The 17,467-nt window shown below is 42.0% G+C and overlaps 1 long non-coding RNA gene across 1 annotated transcript; it reads left to right on the forward strand.

Annotated features, from left to right (window-relative positions):
- The first annotated feature begins 2,231 nt into the window (after window positions 1–2,231).
- On the forward strand, window positions 2,232–16,591 carry LOC105945991. Its single transcript, XR_001169543.3, has 2 exons — window positions 2,232–2,418; window positions 15,650–16,591. It is a non-coding gene; the product is annotated as an uncharacterized LOC105945991 (long non-coding RNA).
- The last annotated feature ends 876 nt before the right edge of the window (window positions 16,592–17,467 follow it).

Here is a 17,467-nt window from a genome sequence, read left to right on the forward strand (position 1 = left end):
GAACTGCCAGCATGTTGTGCCGAAGAAAAGCATAGACAGGCAAATACTAGAGACAGCAATTTCCAGCAGAACAGAATAATGCATGACATAACATTTTTGCAGGTTATGTCATGCGTCACAGTAACAGTAAACAACAGGTTTTTAATGTGAAACCATGTTTTTATTTCCTTGATGTCTTACATGATTTTTTTCAGCAAGTCTTGCAAATTTACTGCGATGTTGCCTTCTATTCATAAATACAGTAGACATCAATCCATTGATGTTATTTAGGGGTTGGGTCCATGACATCACTGACATTCTCTGTCTTGGTCTTTGCATTAGTGTATTGCTCTACATGCTGCTACTCACTCCACCACCACCAGGTTAAAGTGATAATGACATGAAAAAATTACTTTTCAATTTGTGAATCTACATAAAAAGTTACCTATAGGTCATGTTGATCTTTTTTCACTGTTAGGGCTGGTTTTGTGAGTAATTGTTGCTTGAAGTCCCTAAACCTGACTGTTTTGCAACCTGACTGTCCCTTCTCAGCTTGTCAGTTAAAGCTTCTAATGCTAACAGCCTACTGCTGCACAAATATGGCCGCCCCCTCATAGAAAAACATGGGGGATCAGATAAGGAATGGAAAAGCATCCAGAAATCCTTTTTTGCAAAATTACAAAGCTCAATGTTATGATAGATGTAAAAAAGGTTTCATTTCTGGTGTCAGTATCTCTTTAAGGCATGTGATACTCCTGCAGTCTTCTCCTGTTTTCCAGTTCTGAAAAACAGCAGATGTGAGTACACATCCTGGCACTTCAAGTACAAAGAGGCCAAACCAGCCCCCCCCCCCCAAACCAGCCCACTAAATAGTGACTGTCTAAGGCAGTGCTGTCCAGCTTGGTGGTCTACCTTGTGCTGCCTCCCAAGTCTGGCTGCTGTGATTGCTTACCCTTTTGTAAGATAGCTTATGCCCCTTTTGTAAGGTAGCAGTACTGAGATAAACTGGCCCCACACTGTTCACGCTTCAGATTTAGACTGTAAAGACTTTATTTACACATGTAATCCCTTGCATTGTTCACACCTGTAATATCATACACTGTAGAAAATTTTTAACAGCACCGCAGTTCTTTATGCCTTTATTGCATATTTTAGGGCATTACAGTTTCAAGGCCAATTAGGCCCTTTATCAAGCTAAACTGACACACATTAACATACTAATTTATATCCTCCTACACCACCTAGTGGTAACAAGTAAAATAATAAAACAACAACAGTTTTTTAAACAATCTATATTATTTAAAGTTTATAGATAATATTGAAAGAAAATGATTACAAACGTGTTCAAGGTAATAAGTCAAAGCACCAATATTCCCCATGAAGAGATTGTGGAAGTCAGAATAAAGGATTTGCAAAAGAATAAAAACACAAATACTTTATAAAGGTTAACAACCAAAGGGGAAACATACTTATCTAAAAATCGGAGTGAGGTCCTTGTTGAGACCTAGAGGACTTATAGTTTTGCAGGTGCCGTACGTGTAGTTAAATGTATGCATTGTATGTCAACAAGTGTCCTTGTGGACTTGCATACGTTGGACAGACAAAGCAAAGCACACATATTCCCCATTGTCATGCCAGGCCATATGGCCCGGGCATTGTAACAAGGTAAAATTGCAGCATTTGCGGTGTGTCCACCAGACACCCATAATTAACCCAATACACACTATCAACATCTGGTTTCGGGCTCCCGCAGAGACCCTTAATTAAATATGCACCCAGTACTGCAGGAAGGTGTCAACTTCATCAGACAATGCGGGACCAGCCTGTTGGGGCAGGAAGCTGGGGTCTTTGATCTGTTGATCAAAGAGAGGCAAAGAGTGGGATTAGGAACAGCAGGGGGGGGGACAGCATACAGAAAATATGGATTATAGAAATGGATCCATATCTCTGCTGCTTTAAGGTCCATATCCTCATCAATCACATAGGATTTATGAGGAGGCCCCAGGCTTCCCAATGATACCAAAACAGAGGCGGCCTTTACCCGCCAGTTAGGAGAAATGGGTTCTGGGGGACTGGGACATGAGACCCCCCCTCATGTTTGGTATCATTTTGATTGCCCCCATATGGGTTAAAACAATTCCCTACTTTCATAATAATATTGAGTACTGGCAAGTACCAATATTATATGAAAAGAAACTGGCATGAGAGGTACAGCTCTCTAAAGAGGGTGGGTGGGGACCACCAAAAGGGGTCATGTGACCAGTTCCTGGGCACTCCCTCCTCATGCATACGGTAATGAGGGAGGGGCCCAGTGGAGAATAAAAGCATGCATGCCCAAGTATTCTTTAGCTCATTCGGGAGGCCGCAACTTATGCATATAATGTTGGGGGATGGGCTCAGGACTTTCAACCTCTTGCCTCAGAGGGCACAGGATATTCGGTAACGTACTTAGGATTTCTCTGTGTTTTTATTCCCTTTTATTTTTACTGTTTGTACATGTCTCTTTTGTAATATTCTTTTAATGCACTGTTTACCCTTGTAATATTAAATATAAAATTTAATAAGTTTAGTCCTTTGGCTCTATATCAATTCCCACGTAACTTGTATGACTGCTCAGGCCGAGAAGGTGTACTAGTTGTTTGGCTGTGTGGATGCTAATTAGCTAGTGGGCTGTCCGTAGGGCAGTGTGTATATAAATTAACTGTGGTTGCTGGTGTGTGTGTGTGGAAGTAGTAGAACTATCCCTCACTGCAGTAGGAAAGTTTATGTATGAAATAGTTGGGTAATTGGGTTTCTATCGCCTGTTAATGATAGATGGTGGCAGCGAATAGTTATTTGGGGCGGCGTTTTGTTTGGGGGTGCTTGATGTTAGTCTAACCTGTGTGAAAGGTGACTGCGTGTAACCCCTTGTTCCCCGTCCCGGTGTCAGGCACGTCTTGGGAGTGACGTCTCCGTGACACCCATAAAGAGACCTTGGAAGTCAGACTAAAAGGGCTGCAAAAAAATAAAAACATAAATACTATATAAAGGTTAAAAACCAAAGGGGAAATATACTTACCTAAAAAGTCAACAAGTGGCCTTGGACAGACAACAAGAACCATCTGCAAATGTATTGGGGAACATAAATCTGCAAAACATATAGGCAAAAAAGGACAAGCAGTTGCAAATCATTTTATTGAACATGGCCATAGGGTGAATAAACTTAAATTTCAAATAGTGGAGACAGTCGAACTTAAACAGAGAAAAGGCAATAGACTTAGGGAATTTTTGTACAGGGAAGCCTATTGGATTAGGAAATTAGAAACGCTAATGCATTGTTCACAACTACAAGACCCTGCACTGTTCACACCTCAAATTCAGACTGTAAGTGCAGTAAGTACATTACTTACTGTTCATGTTAGCATGGTCCTTATAGGTTTCCCTGTCTCCTGTCCTGCGTGTGTGCCAAACTCTGCCTGCCCTATGCTACATGTGTGCCATACTGTGCCTGCCCTACACTTCCTGTGTGTGCCATACTCTGTCTGCCCTATATTTGCTGCCTGTGTGTGCCATACTCTGCCTGTGGGAGGTGAGCCTGGTGGGGTTTGTTAGCATTTGGAAATAGTTGTTATGACCCATAAGGTGTTTTTTACATATGTATGTATATCTTTATTTATAAAGCGCTACTTATGTACGCAGCGCTGTACAGTAGAATTCATTAATACAGACAGGGGGGTTAAAGATAATGGATAAATACAAAGTACAACAATAAATACAAAGTGCAGTTGCACAAGATGAAGGAGGTCCCTGCCCCGTAGAGCTTACAATCTATATGGGAGGGGTAACTAACAGACACAAATAGGCAAATATAAGTGCTATAGGTCACAGTGGGTGACATTACAGTATAAGTGCCAGTTTCCAGATCAGGTGCTGGGCGAGTGCTCCAAAAGGTAGTCTTTAAGTTTAGTTTTAAAAAGACTGAGGGAGGATTCTCTCTGGAGGACATCAGGGAGGGAATTCCAAATGTAAGGGGCAGCAAGGCAGAAGGGTTTAAGGCGGGAAACAGCAGTAGTAGTGGGGGGCGCAACCAAACGGTTGCTCTGCGAGGAACGAAGGAGTCGGCCAGGAACGTACGGAGACACCAGGAAAGAGATGTAGTGAGGAGCAGAGGAATGGAGGGCTTTGAAGGTTAAGAGAAGGAGTTTGTAAACTATTCTTTGTTTAACAGGAAGCCATGATAAGGCCTTTAGCAGGGGAAGGGCCTGAACTCTCCTGGATGAGAGGAGGAGAATTCTGGCAGCGGTGTTTAATATAGACTGTAGGGGGGAAAGATGGGAATTAGGGAGGCCGGTTAGCAGCAGGTTACAGTAGTCAAGTCGGGATAGGATGAGGGCATGCATGAGCAGCCTAGCTGTTACAGTAGAAAGAAAGGGCCGGATTTTGGCAATATTGCGTAAGAAAAAGTGACAGGTTTTGACAGTGGTGTTAGTATGGTCAGAGAAGGAGAGACTGGAGTCAAAGATCACCCCCAAACAACGCATGGAATTGACAGGGTTGATGAGGGTGCCTTCAATAGAGATAGAAAAGGGGGGAGTAGGACCAGGTTTAGGCGGAAATATCATTAGTTCAGTTTTTGTTAAGTTGAGTTTGAGGTGGCGTTGGTTCATCCAATTGGAGATAGCCAGGAGGCAGTTAGAGATTTGAGTCTCAGTTTCAACTTTTAATGAAGGGGTCGAAAAGTAAATTTGGGTATCATCAGCATACAGATGGTATTTGAAGCCAAATGAACGGATAAGATCTCCCAAAGACAGCGTGTAAAGGGAGAACAACAACGGCCCAAGTACAGAGCCTTGGGGTACCCCCACATTAAGAGGAACTGGAGGTGAGATTTTGTTAGCGTAGGAGACAGTGAATGAACGGTTAGAGAGGTAGGAAGAGATCCAGGATGCAGCCTGACTACGGAGACCAATCGAATGCAGAATTTGCATTAGGAGGGAGTGGTCAACCGTATCAAACGCAGCCGATAGATCTAGGAGGATTAGTACAGAAAAGTGACCACTGGCTTTGGCAACCTGAAGATCATTCGTAACTCTGCACAACGCTGTCTCAGTAGAGTGCGCAGGCCGAAAGCCAGATTGCAGCGGGTCCAGTAAATTATGTGCATTAAGGAAGTTAGTGATACGGGAGAAGACAATGCGCTCTAAGATTTTGGAGGCAAGCGGTAAAAGCGAGACAGGACGGTAGTTAGAGAGACAGGACGGGTCCAGCGTCGCCTTTTTAAGGATGGGCTTGATACAGGCCTGTTTGAAAGAAGAGGGGAAACTTCCAGAAGACAGAGAAGAGTTGAAGATGTGAGTAAGAGCCGGAGTAAGCTCAGCAGCACAGTGTTTGAGAAGAGAAGAAGGCATGGGGTCTAGAGAGCAAGTGGTGAGCGGAACCGACAACAGAAGCCGGGAGACTTCAGAGCCAATTACGGGACCAAATGAGCTAAGACATGCAGAGGGGGGCTGAGGAAGGAGGAGCTGGTTAGTATTATTAGAGGGGGGAATTTGATTGCGGATGGACTCCACAGGAAGAAATCAGCAAAGTCCTGGGGGGAGTGATGGGTGATATTCCTGCAATAAGCACATTAAGAACATTTGACTTTCATTACCGGTCCTCCGCCATGTAAATTCCAGCCCTCTGCTACTGAAGTTGTACAGCACTGGTCAACGGCATTTTAAAGGCCCTCTGGCATAGATTTCATAGATTGTTAGCCTGGGTCTGAAGATAGATTAATATTGAAAAGAAATGAAAATGGAAGTAATTTTTCCAATATATTTTTTCACATATGCACACACATTACCTATTTATTATTTTGTACAGTCCAAATGTAAGCATAAGAAAGGTGGAAAACACGTGGAGAGTACTATAATCCACATACAGATGGAGAACAATTGAAAACAGAGGAACAGCGACTTCCACAAAAATTAGCTATGTTCTTACTAAGTTGTAATTATTTGTTTTACCCATGGAAATTTCAACATAGTAAGTTGGGTTGAAAATAGACATACATCCATCACATTCAACCATAATGCCTATATATAACCTGCCTAACTTCTAGCTGATCCAGAGAAAGGCAAAAAACCCCATCTGAAGCCTCTCTAATTTGCCGCAGAGGGGAAAAAATTCCTTCCTGACTCCAAGATGGCAATCGGACCAGTCCCTGGATCAACTTGTACTAAGAGCTATCTCCCATAACCCTGTATTCCCTCACTTGCTAAGAATCCATCCAGCCCCTTCATAAAGTTATATAATGTATCAGCCAGCACGACTGATTCGGGGAGGGAATTCCACAACTTCGCAGCTCTCACAGTAAAAAATCCTTTCGGAATATTTAAACAGAATCGCCCTTCTTCTAAACGGAGTGGGTGCCCTCGTGTCCATTGGAAGGACCTACTGGTAAATAAAACATTAGAAAGTTTATTATATGATCCCCTTATATATTTATACATAGTTATCATGTCACCTCTTAAGCGCCTCTTCTCCAGTGTAAACAGACCCAACTTTCCATACCCTTTACCAACTTAGTTGCCCTTCTCTGCACCCTCTCTAACTCAATCATGTCCCATTTGAGCACTGGAGACCAGAACTGAACAGCATATTCTAGATGGGGCCTTACCAGTGCTCTGTAAAGGGGAAGAATAACCCCCTCCTCCCGTGAATCTATACCCCTTTTAATACAGCTCAAAACCTTGTTTTCCCTTGCAGCTGCTGCCTGGCATTGCTTGCTACAGCCAAGTTTATTATCTACAAGGACTTCAAGGTCCTTCTCCATTATGGATTTGCCTAGTGCAGTCCCATTAAGGGTATAAGTGGCTTGCATATTTTTACATCCCAGGTGCATGACCTTACATTTATCCACATTAAATCTCATCTGCCACTTAGCCGCCCAGATTGCCAGTTTGTCAAGATCCTGCTGCAAGAATGGCACATCCTGGATAGAATTGACTGGTCTGCAGAGTTTTGTGTCATCTGCAAACACTGATACATTACTCATAATACCCTCCCCCAAGTCATTTATGAACACGTTAAACAAAAGTGGACCCAGTACAGAACCCTGTTGGACCCCACTGAGAACCATATTACAAGTAGAGAATGTACCATTATCAACCACCCTCTGTATCCGATCCTGTAGCCAGTTTTCTATCCATGTGCAAACGACTTTGTGGGGAACGGTATCAAACGCTTTGGCAAAATCCAAATAGATTATATCTACTGCATCCCCATTGTCCAGCTTCTTACTTACCTCATCATAAAAAGCAATTAAATTGGTCTGACATGACCTGTCCTTCATAAAGCCATGCTGATTACTGCTCATAATGCCATTCTCCACTACATAATTTTGTATGTGATCCCTTAACAAGCCTTCAAATAACTTGCCCACCACGGATGTCAAACTTACAGGCCTATAATTGCCAGGCTGAGATCTTACTCCCTTTTTAAATATGGGAATGACATTCGCCTTTTTCCAATCCCTAGGTACCATACCTGATGAGAGAGTCTGAGAATATCAGAAACAAGGGCCACTGCAATTCTGCCCCTAGCTCTCTCAGTACCCGAGGGTATATTCCATCTGGCCCAGGTGCCTTGTTTACATTTATTGTGTGTAACCCTTTAAGCACCATATCCTGTGCCAACCACTGTGTAGTTGGAGCTGAGGCAACAGTGAAGCTATTGGGTGGGACTTGGCCCACTGGCTCCTCTACTGTATACACAGAAGAAAAGAACTGGTTAAGCACATCTGCCTTTTCTGTATCCACTGTAACCATATTGTTATTATAACTCAATGGGGCCACACCCTCAACCTGCATCTTTTTACTATTAATATACTTAAAAAACTTTTTGGGGTTAGTCTTGGCCTCGGCCGCGATGCGCTCCTCATTTTCTATCTTTGCCTTCCGGATTGCTGTTTTACAACACTTGTTATAGTGTTTATAATCATTAAACGCATCTACTGTCCCCTCTGACTTATATTTCTTAAAAGCTTTCCTTTTTTCCCTATTAACTTCTTTACCTCAGAGTTAAGCCACATAGGGTGATTCTTAACACTTCTACTTTTTCTTATTAATGGAATGAATTGAGAACAGTAATGATTTAATATCATTTTAAATGACAACCATTTCTGCTCTGTGTTTTTATCAGAAAACATAATGCCCCAATCTATGCCCTGAAGGGCTGCCCTTAAGGAGCTAAAATTTGCCTTCCTAAAATTCAGTGTCTTTATTGCCCCCGTGTAAATTTGTTTCCTGCACCAAACATCAAATGAAATAACATTATGGTCACTATTACCCAGGTGTTCAACCACTTGCACATTTGCTATACGTTCTGGGCCATTAGAGATCACTAGATCTAGTATAGCATGGTTCCTGGTTGACTCCTCAACAACTTGTGACAAAGTTGTCATGCAGCAAGTTTATAAACTTGCTCCCATTTACTGTCCTGGCAGTACTATTGCCCCAGTCAATATCAGGGTAATTAAAATCCCCCATTATTATCACTTGCCCCAAACTAGCAGCCTTTTCTATTTGCAACAGGAGCTGGGCCTCCTCCTCTTCGCTTACATTAGGGGGTCTATAGCATACCCCTACAATTAGTTTGGTAGATTCTTTACTATCTGTGAGAAGCTCAACCCATAAGGATTCAGCTCCCTCTGTTCCCCCCATCACTTCCTCCTTAATATTTGCTTTTAATTCCTGCTTAATCAACAGACACACTCCTCCTCCTTTTCTATTGCCCCTGTCCCTCCAAAACAATGTATACCCCCCAAATATTAACAGCCCAGTCATGAGACTCATTCAACCAAGTTTCAGCAACTCCAATCACATCATATTTCCGCTCCAACGCCAGTACCTCCAGCTCTCCCATTTTACCAGTCAGACTCCTTGCATTGGTAAACATACATTTAATACTGGTTCCGGTGTGAGAATGATGTGTAAACAACTTATGGGCCTCCCTGCCATTCTCAGTATCCCGAAGCAAGTCTCCTCCCCCATTTTCCCTTACTATGCCCACTACCTCATCTATCCTGTCTACCACAGAATTTCCCGCTGCACCCTCCCCCCCCCCACTCCTAGTTTAAAATCTCCTCCAACCCGCTAGCCATCTTTTCCCCCAAAGCAGCTGCCCCATCATCATTGAGGTGCAGCCCATCCCTGGCAAAGAGCTTGTAGCCGATTGAGAAATCAGCCCAGTTCTGGAGAAACCCAAAGCCCTCCTCCCTGCACCAATCTCTCAGCCACGCATTAATCTCCCTGAGCTCCCGCTGCCTTCTTAATGTTGCTCGTGGCACAGGTAATATCTCTGAGAAAATTACCTTGGAAGTCCTCGCCCTCAACTTTGCACCTAGCTTTTTAAAATCGTTCTTGAGGACTTCCCCCCCCCCCCCTCCTCCTCTAACTTTGTCATTGGTACCTATGTGTACCAAGACCGCTGGGTCTTCCCCAGCCCCTCCCAACAATTTGTACACTCGTTCCACCACATGCCGAACCCTAGCACCAGGCAAGCAACACACAGTTCGGCATGTAGGGTCTTTGCGGCAAATTACCCTATCCACCTTTCTAATAATTGAATCCCCTACAACTATAGCCTGCCTTCCCTTCCTAGCACTATTCCCCCCCACCTGTATTAGAGGTGCCGGCTCCCAGGGTGCTCTGAGAGTCAGCCCGCTCCATACATGCCAGCTCAGAGCTGCCTTCCCCAGCATCTTCACCTAAAGCGGCAAATCTGTTGGTTTGTACAAGCTGTGAACCAGCCCCCCTACCCTTGTGTCCCCTACTTCCCCTCTTAACTGTTGCAAATTTGTCTCCCTCATTAACCTCCACTGTCCCTTCTCCACCCCCCACTACACCGGCCCCTGCCAGTGGTTGCTCAGTGAGCCTCCTGTTCTCTCCCCCATGTTTGCAGCTGCCCTCAGTGCTGCCAGTTCCCCCCTTAGATTCTGCACCTCAGATTCCAAGAGGAAAACCCACCTGCATCTCTCACAAGTAAATGCTGCATGGAACTGCTGCTCCAGGACCACATACATGCGACAAGATGCACACTGAGTAACACCAGCAATCATACTGCAACTCATATTGCCACTGGGTACTTACAGTCTCCCGAGTGCAATCCCTTGTATAGTGCCTTTTAAGTTTCAAACGCATTTTTTGTTTTTAACGCCTACTATACACTTAATCTACATGCAACACTTTAAATTACATGCAACACTCACTAGCAGCTCCCAAACTCGCTGTGCAGTCAGAAACTTATTGAGGTTCAAACCAAACAGCCAAAAGTCTGTTGAGAATTTACCAGATTTACTCCACCCCCTTAATTAGTATGCTCAATCAGCCAGGTAGCACTTACAAGTCACACAGCAGTTAGTTAATTGCACTTACTTCCTCCTTTCAGCCAACACTCCCAGCATGCACAGTAAACCCCAAGTGCCTTTTTTGTTTTTAACGCCTACTATACACTTAATCTACATGCAACACTTTAGATTACATGCAACACTCGCTAGCAGCTCCCAAACTCGCTGTGCAGTCAGAAACTTATTGAGGTTCAAACCAAACAGCCAAAAGTCTGTTGAGAATTTACCAGATTTACTCCACCCCCTTAATTAGTATGCTCAATCAGCCAGGTAGCACTTACAAGTCACACAGCAGTTAGTTAATTGCACTTACTTCCTCCTTTCAGCCAACACTCCCAGCATGCACAGTAAACCCCAAGTGCCTTTTTTGTTTTTAACGCCTACTATACACTTAATCTACATGCAACACTTTAGATTACATGCAACACTCGCTAGCAGCTCCCAAACTCGCTGTGCAGTCAGAAACTTATTGAGGTTCAAACCAAACAGCCAAACGTCTGTTGAGAATTTACCAGATTTACTCCACCCCCTTAATTAGTATGCTCAATTAGCCAGGTAGCACTTACAAGTCACACAGCAGTTAGTTAATTGCACTTACTTCCTCCTTTCAGCCAACACTCCCAGCATGCACAGTAAACCCCAAGTGCCTTTTTTGTTTTTAACGCCTACTATACACTTAGGGGCACATTTACTAAGCCACGAACTGGCCGAATGCGTCCGATTGCGTTTTTTTTTCGTAATGATCGGTATTTTGCGATTTTTTCGGAAAATTATCGCGACTTTTTCGTTACCAATACGATTTGCGCGTAAAAACGCGAGTTTTTCGTAGCCATTCCGAAAGTTGCGCAAAATCTACCGATTTTTTCGTAGCGTTAATACTTGCGCGAAAAGTCGAGTACGAAAGATTCGGATTCATTCAAGCTTCAGTATGGTGACTTTTCTTGGGCCAGGTTGGAGCTGCAGGGTGCCATTGAGTCCTATGGGAGGCTTCCAAAATCATGCTAAGTCTGAAAGTTTCGCCCGCCGCTTACGAGCGCTCAATACGAAAAAGGCGCGACAAGATACGAGCGCATCGTAACGGCTACGAAAAACTCGCGTTTTTTCGCGCAAATCGTATTGGTAACGAAAAAGTCGCGACAATTTCCGAAAAGTCGTAAAGGCGCCGAAAAAATCGCAAAAAATACGAAAAAGTCGGAAAATGTTCGTTTTCCAATCGGATTTTTCCAATTCGGATTCGAATTCGTGTCTTAGTAAATCAGCCCCTTAATCTACATGCAACAGTTTAGATTACATGCAACACTCGCTAGCAGCTCTCAAACTCGCTGTGCAGTCAGAAACTTATTGAGGTTCTATTGGGGGATTTACATCCCAGGTTGGTATATAGATCTAATTAGAATAATACGTATATAAGATATGAGAGGTGGGAGAAGATACATATATCTATTTTTATCTAAAACAATTTCCTGGTATGGAGATGTAAAATCCATTTTGTTTAAAGTTTGAGCAACTTTGGTGTCAATTCCCCACTTCTTGTCTTGTTCCCCACTCTATCAATACAGTATTGTGGTATACCCTCAATTACATTCTTTGTGTTTAGCCACATTTGAGTCCTGACTTCTGTTTTTCCTGGCCTGGAAAGACAATTATAAACTCTATTAGTGTCATAATCAGTTTTGTCTCTAGTGAATTTGAGATGCTTGGTGGTCATTATTTCAGCTTCAATACTTTGTAAAAGTTTATTGAGGGAAGAATCAAATTTAGAATAATCACTATGTGAATAAAATGTGAGTATTTGTAAAAATGTAAAATCCTGTTAAATGGTACCATATTCATTGTGTTTATGTTCCAATATTAGCATTATAAGTCTTAACGAACAATCCGTAAGCATCATGTTCCATTTAGAAATGGAATTTTGATAATTGTCAATAAAAGTGTGGAATTCTTTAATCCTTAAACCTTGTGGAATCATTTTATTCTCTATGTATTTTTCTAGGGAAGTAATCTCCCACCATGTTTTAATTTCCCTGTATGATAGTCATAGTTCAAGTTTGTTAAAGGAGTTGTTCACTTATGAGTTAGTATGAGTTTAGTTTAGTTTAAGATGGTGGTACACCCCTTTAAATAATTCCATAAGATTTGGCTCATCTTTTTGTGGGCTACTAGAAAAAACCTAATCAATTCTGCATGTCCTACAGTATGCAGTAAATTAGACTTTAACATATTTAAAGGAAAATAAAAATCTCAAAGACAGAATACACCCAAGGCAATAAAGAGCCCAGGTTAGTTTGAATACAATGATCCCTAAGTTATGTGGAAATATATATATAATTATAGTTAAAAGTAAAAAAACTATTTGATAAAACTATTGGCAGTAAATAGTTAATTTAATTAATCGCAGTAAAGAAGAGTAAAGCACCAGGCTCTACATTAAAGTTTAAATTCCACATTACATAGTTACATAGCGTTGAAAAAAGTCCAGAATCCATCAAGTTCAACCCTTCCAAGTAAACTCAGCACACACAAACCCATACTGACCTATCTATACACTCACATACATAAACTATATATATACTAACATTAATACTAACTGTAGATATTAGTATCACAATAGCCTTGCATACAATGCTTATCCAGGCCCCTCTTAAAGGCATTAATAAAATCCGCCATCACAACATCACTATAGAAGGGCATTCCACAACCTCACTGCCCTCACCGTGAAAAACCACCTATGCCACTTCAAATGGAAGCTCCATTCGTCCAATCTAAAGGGGTGGCCTCTGGTGCGCTGATTGCTTTTATGGCAAAAAATAACATCCCCTCTAATGTACTTGTAAAGAGTAATTGCAAGTGCCTTTTTTTCCAGAGAAAACAACCCAAACCTTGACAGTTTAACCTCACAGTTTAAATCTTCCATCCCCTTTACCATAAACACTATAACAAGTGTTGTAAAACAGCAATCTGGAAGGCAAAGATAGAAAATGAGGAGCGCATCGCGGCCGAGGCCAAGACTAACCCCAAAAAGTTTTTTAAGTATATTAATAGTAAAAAGATGCAGGTTGAGGGTGTGGCCCCATTGAGTTATAATAACAATATGGTTACAGGGGATACAGAAAAGGCAGATGTGCTTAACCAGTTCTTTTCTTCTGTGTATACAGTAGAGGAGCCAGTGGGACAAGTCCCACCCAATAGCTGCACTGTTGCCTCAGCTCCAACTACACAGTGGTTGGCACAGGATATGGTGCTTAAAGGGTTACACACGATAAATGTAAACAAGGCACCGGGGCCAGAGGGAATACACCCTCGGGTACTGAGAGAGCTAGGGGCAGAATTGCAGTGGCCCTTGTTTCTGATATTCTCAGACTCTCTTTCATCAGGTATGGTACCTAGGGATTGGAAGAAGGCGAATGTCATTCCCATATTTAAAAAGGGAGTAAGATCTCAGCCTGGCAATTATAGGCCTGTAAGTTTGACATCCGTGGTGGGCAAGTTATTTGAAGGCTTGTTAAGGGATCACATTCAAAATTATGTAGTGGAGAATGCCATTATGAGCAGTAATCAGCATGGCTTTATGAAGGACAGGTCATGTCAGACCAATTTAATTGCTTTTTATGATGAGGTAATAAGAAGCTGGACAGTGGGGATGCAGTAGATATAATCTATTTGGATTTTGCCAAAGCATTTGATACCGTTCCCCACAAACGACTGCTTTCTAAGCTAAGGTCTATTGGTCTTAGTGAAGTCGTTTGCACATGGATAGAAAACTGGCTACAGGATCGGGTACAGAGGGTGGTTGTTAATGGTACATTCTCTACTTGGAGTAAGGTTCTCAGTGGGGTCCCTCAGGGTTCTGTACTGGGTCCACTTTTGTTTAATTTGTTCATAAATGACTTAGGGGAGGGTATTATGAGTAATGTATCAGTGTTTGCAGATGACACAAAACTCTGCAGACCAGTCAATTCTATCCAGGATGTGACATCCCTGCAGCAGGATCTTGACCAACTGGCAATCTGGGCAGCTAAGTGGCAGATGAGATTTAATGTGGATAAATGTAAGGTCATGCACCTGGGATGTAAAAATATGCAAGCCTCGTATACCCTTAATGGGACTGCACTAGGCAAATCCCTAATGGAGAAGGACCTTGGAGTCCTTGTAGATAATAAACTTGGCTGTAGCAAGCAATGCCAGGCAGCAGCTGCAAGGGCAAACAAGGTTTTGAGCTGTATTAAAAGGGGTATAGATTCACGGGAGGAGGGGGTTATTCTTCCCCTTTACAGAGCGCTGGTAAGGCCCCATCTAGAATATGCTGTTCAGTTATGGTCTCCAGTGCTCAAACGGGATATTATTGAGTTAGAGAGGGTCCAGAGAAGGGCAACTAAGCTGGTAAAGGGTATGGAAAGTCTCAGTTATGAAGAAAGACTGGCCAAGTTGGGTCTGTTTACACTGGAGAAGAGGCGGTTAAGAGGTGACATGATAACTATGTATAAATATATAAGGGGATCATATAATAACCTTTCTAATGTTTTATTTACCAGTAGGTCCTTCCAACGGACACGAGGGCACCCACTTCGTTTAGAAGAAGGGAGGTTCCATTTAAACATTCGGAAAGGATTTTTTACAGTGAGAGCTGTGAAGTTCTGGAATTCCCTCCCCGAATCAGTCGTGCTGGCTGATACATTATATAACTTTAAGAAGGGGCTGGATGGATTCTTAGCAAGTGAGGGAATACAGGGTTATGGGAGATAGCTCTTAGTACTAGTTGATCCAGGGACTGGTCCGATTGCCATCTTGGAATCAGGAAGGAATTTTTTCCCCTCTGCGGCAAATTAGAGAGGCTTCAGATGGGGTTTTTTGCCTTCCTCTGGATCAACTAGTAGTTAGGCAGGTTATATATAGGCATTATGGTTGAACTTGATGGACGTATGTCTTTTTTCAACCCAACTTACTATGTTACTATGTTACTATGTTACCAGTTTAGTTGCACGTCTCTGCAGTCAGGAGATCAATATCATAATAAAAGCTCACCTCATAACAAAATGTCTGGGTACACCTGGCCCTGGACCTAGAGCACGTGGTTATATAAAAAGCCTGCTGTTTTGATGGCAGGAGATGGCTAATATACATATAAGTGGCACCATAAGTGAGACTCACCTCTTAAAGATGACTGGTCTTCCAGGGCTTTAAAATTGGCCAATGACCATAACAAATATATTGTTGACTATGTTGATGGGACATTGTTGACGGGACTATGTATAAATATATAAGGGTATCATATAATAACCTCTTTAATGCATTATTTAACAGTAGGTCCTTCCAACGGACATGAGGGCACCAACTCCGTTTAGAAGAAAGGAGGTTTCGTTAAAGTATTCGGAAAGGATTTTTTACTGTGAGAGCTGTGAAGTTATACACATATGATTGTGTCCCTACACACTCTGGCAATAAAATCATCAAGTTTGCGGACGATACTACGGTGATCGGACTTATCTCTGGAAAAGAGAGTGAGATGGAATACAGGAATGAAGTGGAATGGCTGTCAGAATGGTGTAAAGACAACAACCTGCTCCTGAACATTGCAAAAACCAAGGAACTGGTCATTGACTTTAGGAAAAATAAGAGCAACATTGAACCACTCATCATTGATAGAATGCAGGTGGAGAGGGTTTCAGTGTTTAAATTCCTAGGAATGGAGTTGGAGGATAATCTGAAGTGGAGTATAAACTCTAAGGGGCTGTTTAAGAAAGCGCAGCAAAGATTGTACTTTCTGAGAGTTCTGAGGAAAAACCATCTACCTAAAAATCTTCTTTGTGCCTTTTATCACTGTTCCATCGAAAGCATACTTACATATGGACTATGTGTGTGGTTCCGGTGCCTGTACCTCCAAAGATGCTAAGGCACTTCAGAGGGTTGTCAGGTCAGCAGAGAAAATAATTGATTGTTCGCTCCCAACCCTAGAACACATCTACATCTCACGTTGTCAAAAAAAAGCTCTGGGTATTGCACAAGATCCGACTCATCCTGGCCACTGTCTCTTCCAGCTCTTGCCATCGGGGAGGAGATATAGAACAATGAAAGCCAAAACTAATCGTTTGAGAGACAGTTTTTATCCAAGAGCAATTATGGCTTTGAATATGAAACAGTAGAATGATATTTTCTATTATTATGCCACTGCTTTGAGTTGTTGCTATTTTAAAATCTCGTTGTTTACTATGTGACAATGACAATAAAGATATATTCTATTCTAAATTGTGGAATTCTCTCCCCGAATCAGTTGTGCTGGCTGATACATTATATAGCTTTAAGAAGGGACTGGATAGCTTCTTAGCAAGTGAGGGAATACAGGGTTATGGGAGATAGCTCTTAGTACAAGTTGATCCAGGGACTGGATAGGAAGGAATTTTTTCCCCTCTGTGGCAAATTAGAGAAGCTTCAGATGGGGTTTTCTGCCTTCATCTGGATCAACTAGCAGTTAGGCAGGTTATATATAGATATTATGGTTGAACGTGATGGGCGTAAGTCTTTTTTCAACCTTACTTACCATGTTACTATGTAGATGCTTGACTCACACATGTGGTGCACTTTTGTAAATAGTTTCATATTTACTTTGTTGGATAATTGTTGTTATATGGTTTTGTCACTAGATGTCAGCATAGAACAGGTAATCCGATTAAGAAGGTTAAAAAAAATAATGTGTTTCTTAAGCTGACCATAAACTTCAGATTTTTGTCTTCTTCCAACGAACGTTTGAATATCGAGCATATGTTTAAATGCAACAATCTAAAACTAACATTCAAATTGAAATTGTAAGATAAAGTCCTAAAAATAACAAATCGATCATAAAATAATTGACAAACAACAATCGTATGAAAGTGACATCCTGGGAATGCATTGTAGCTCACCCAAGGATTACGTCAGATACACAATACATGCACAGATTTTATCTTTATCCAATTAAAATTTTCTTACCTGTCCCATCGACTTAATGACTGATCCTCATGGTATGATCGAGATGATAATTTGGAGCCCACAAGTTGTCCAAAAAGCGTAAGAAAATAGTGTTACTCAGAAGCTAGGTTGTTTGTAATGGGAAGGTTGATGAAGGGGAGAACTTATGCCATCAAT

Source organism: Xenopus tropicalis, chromosome 5 (assembly GCF_000004195.4).
Source record: "Xenopus tropicalis strain Nigerian chromosome 5, UCB_Xtro_10.0, whole genome shotgun sequence".
NCBI lineage: Eukaryota > Metazoa > Chordata > Amphibia > Anura > Pipidae > Xenopus > Xenopus tropicalis.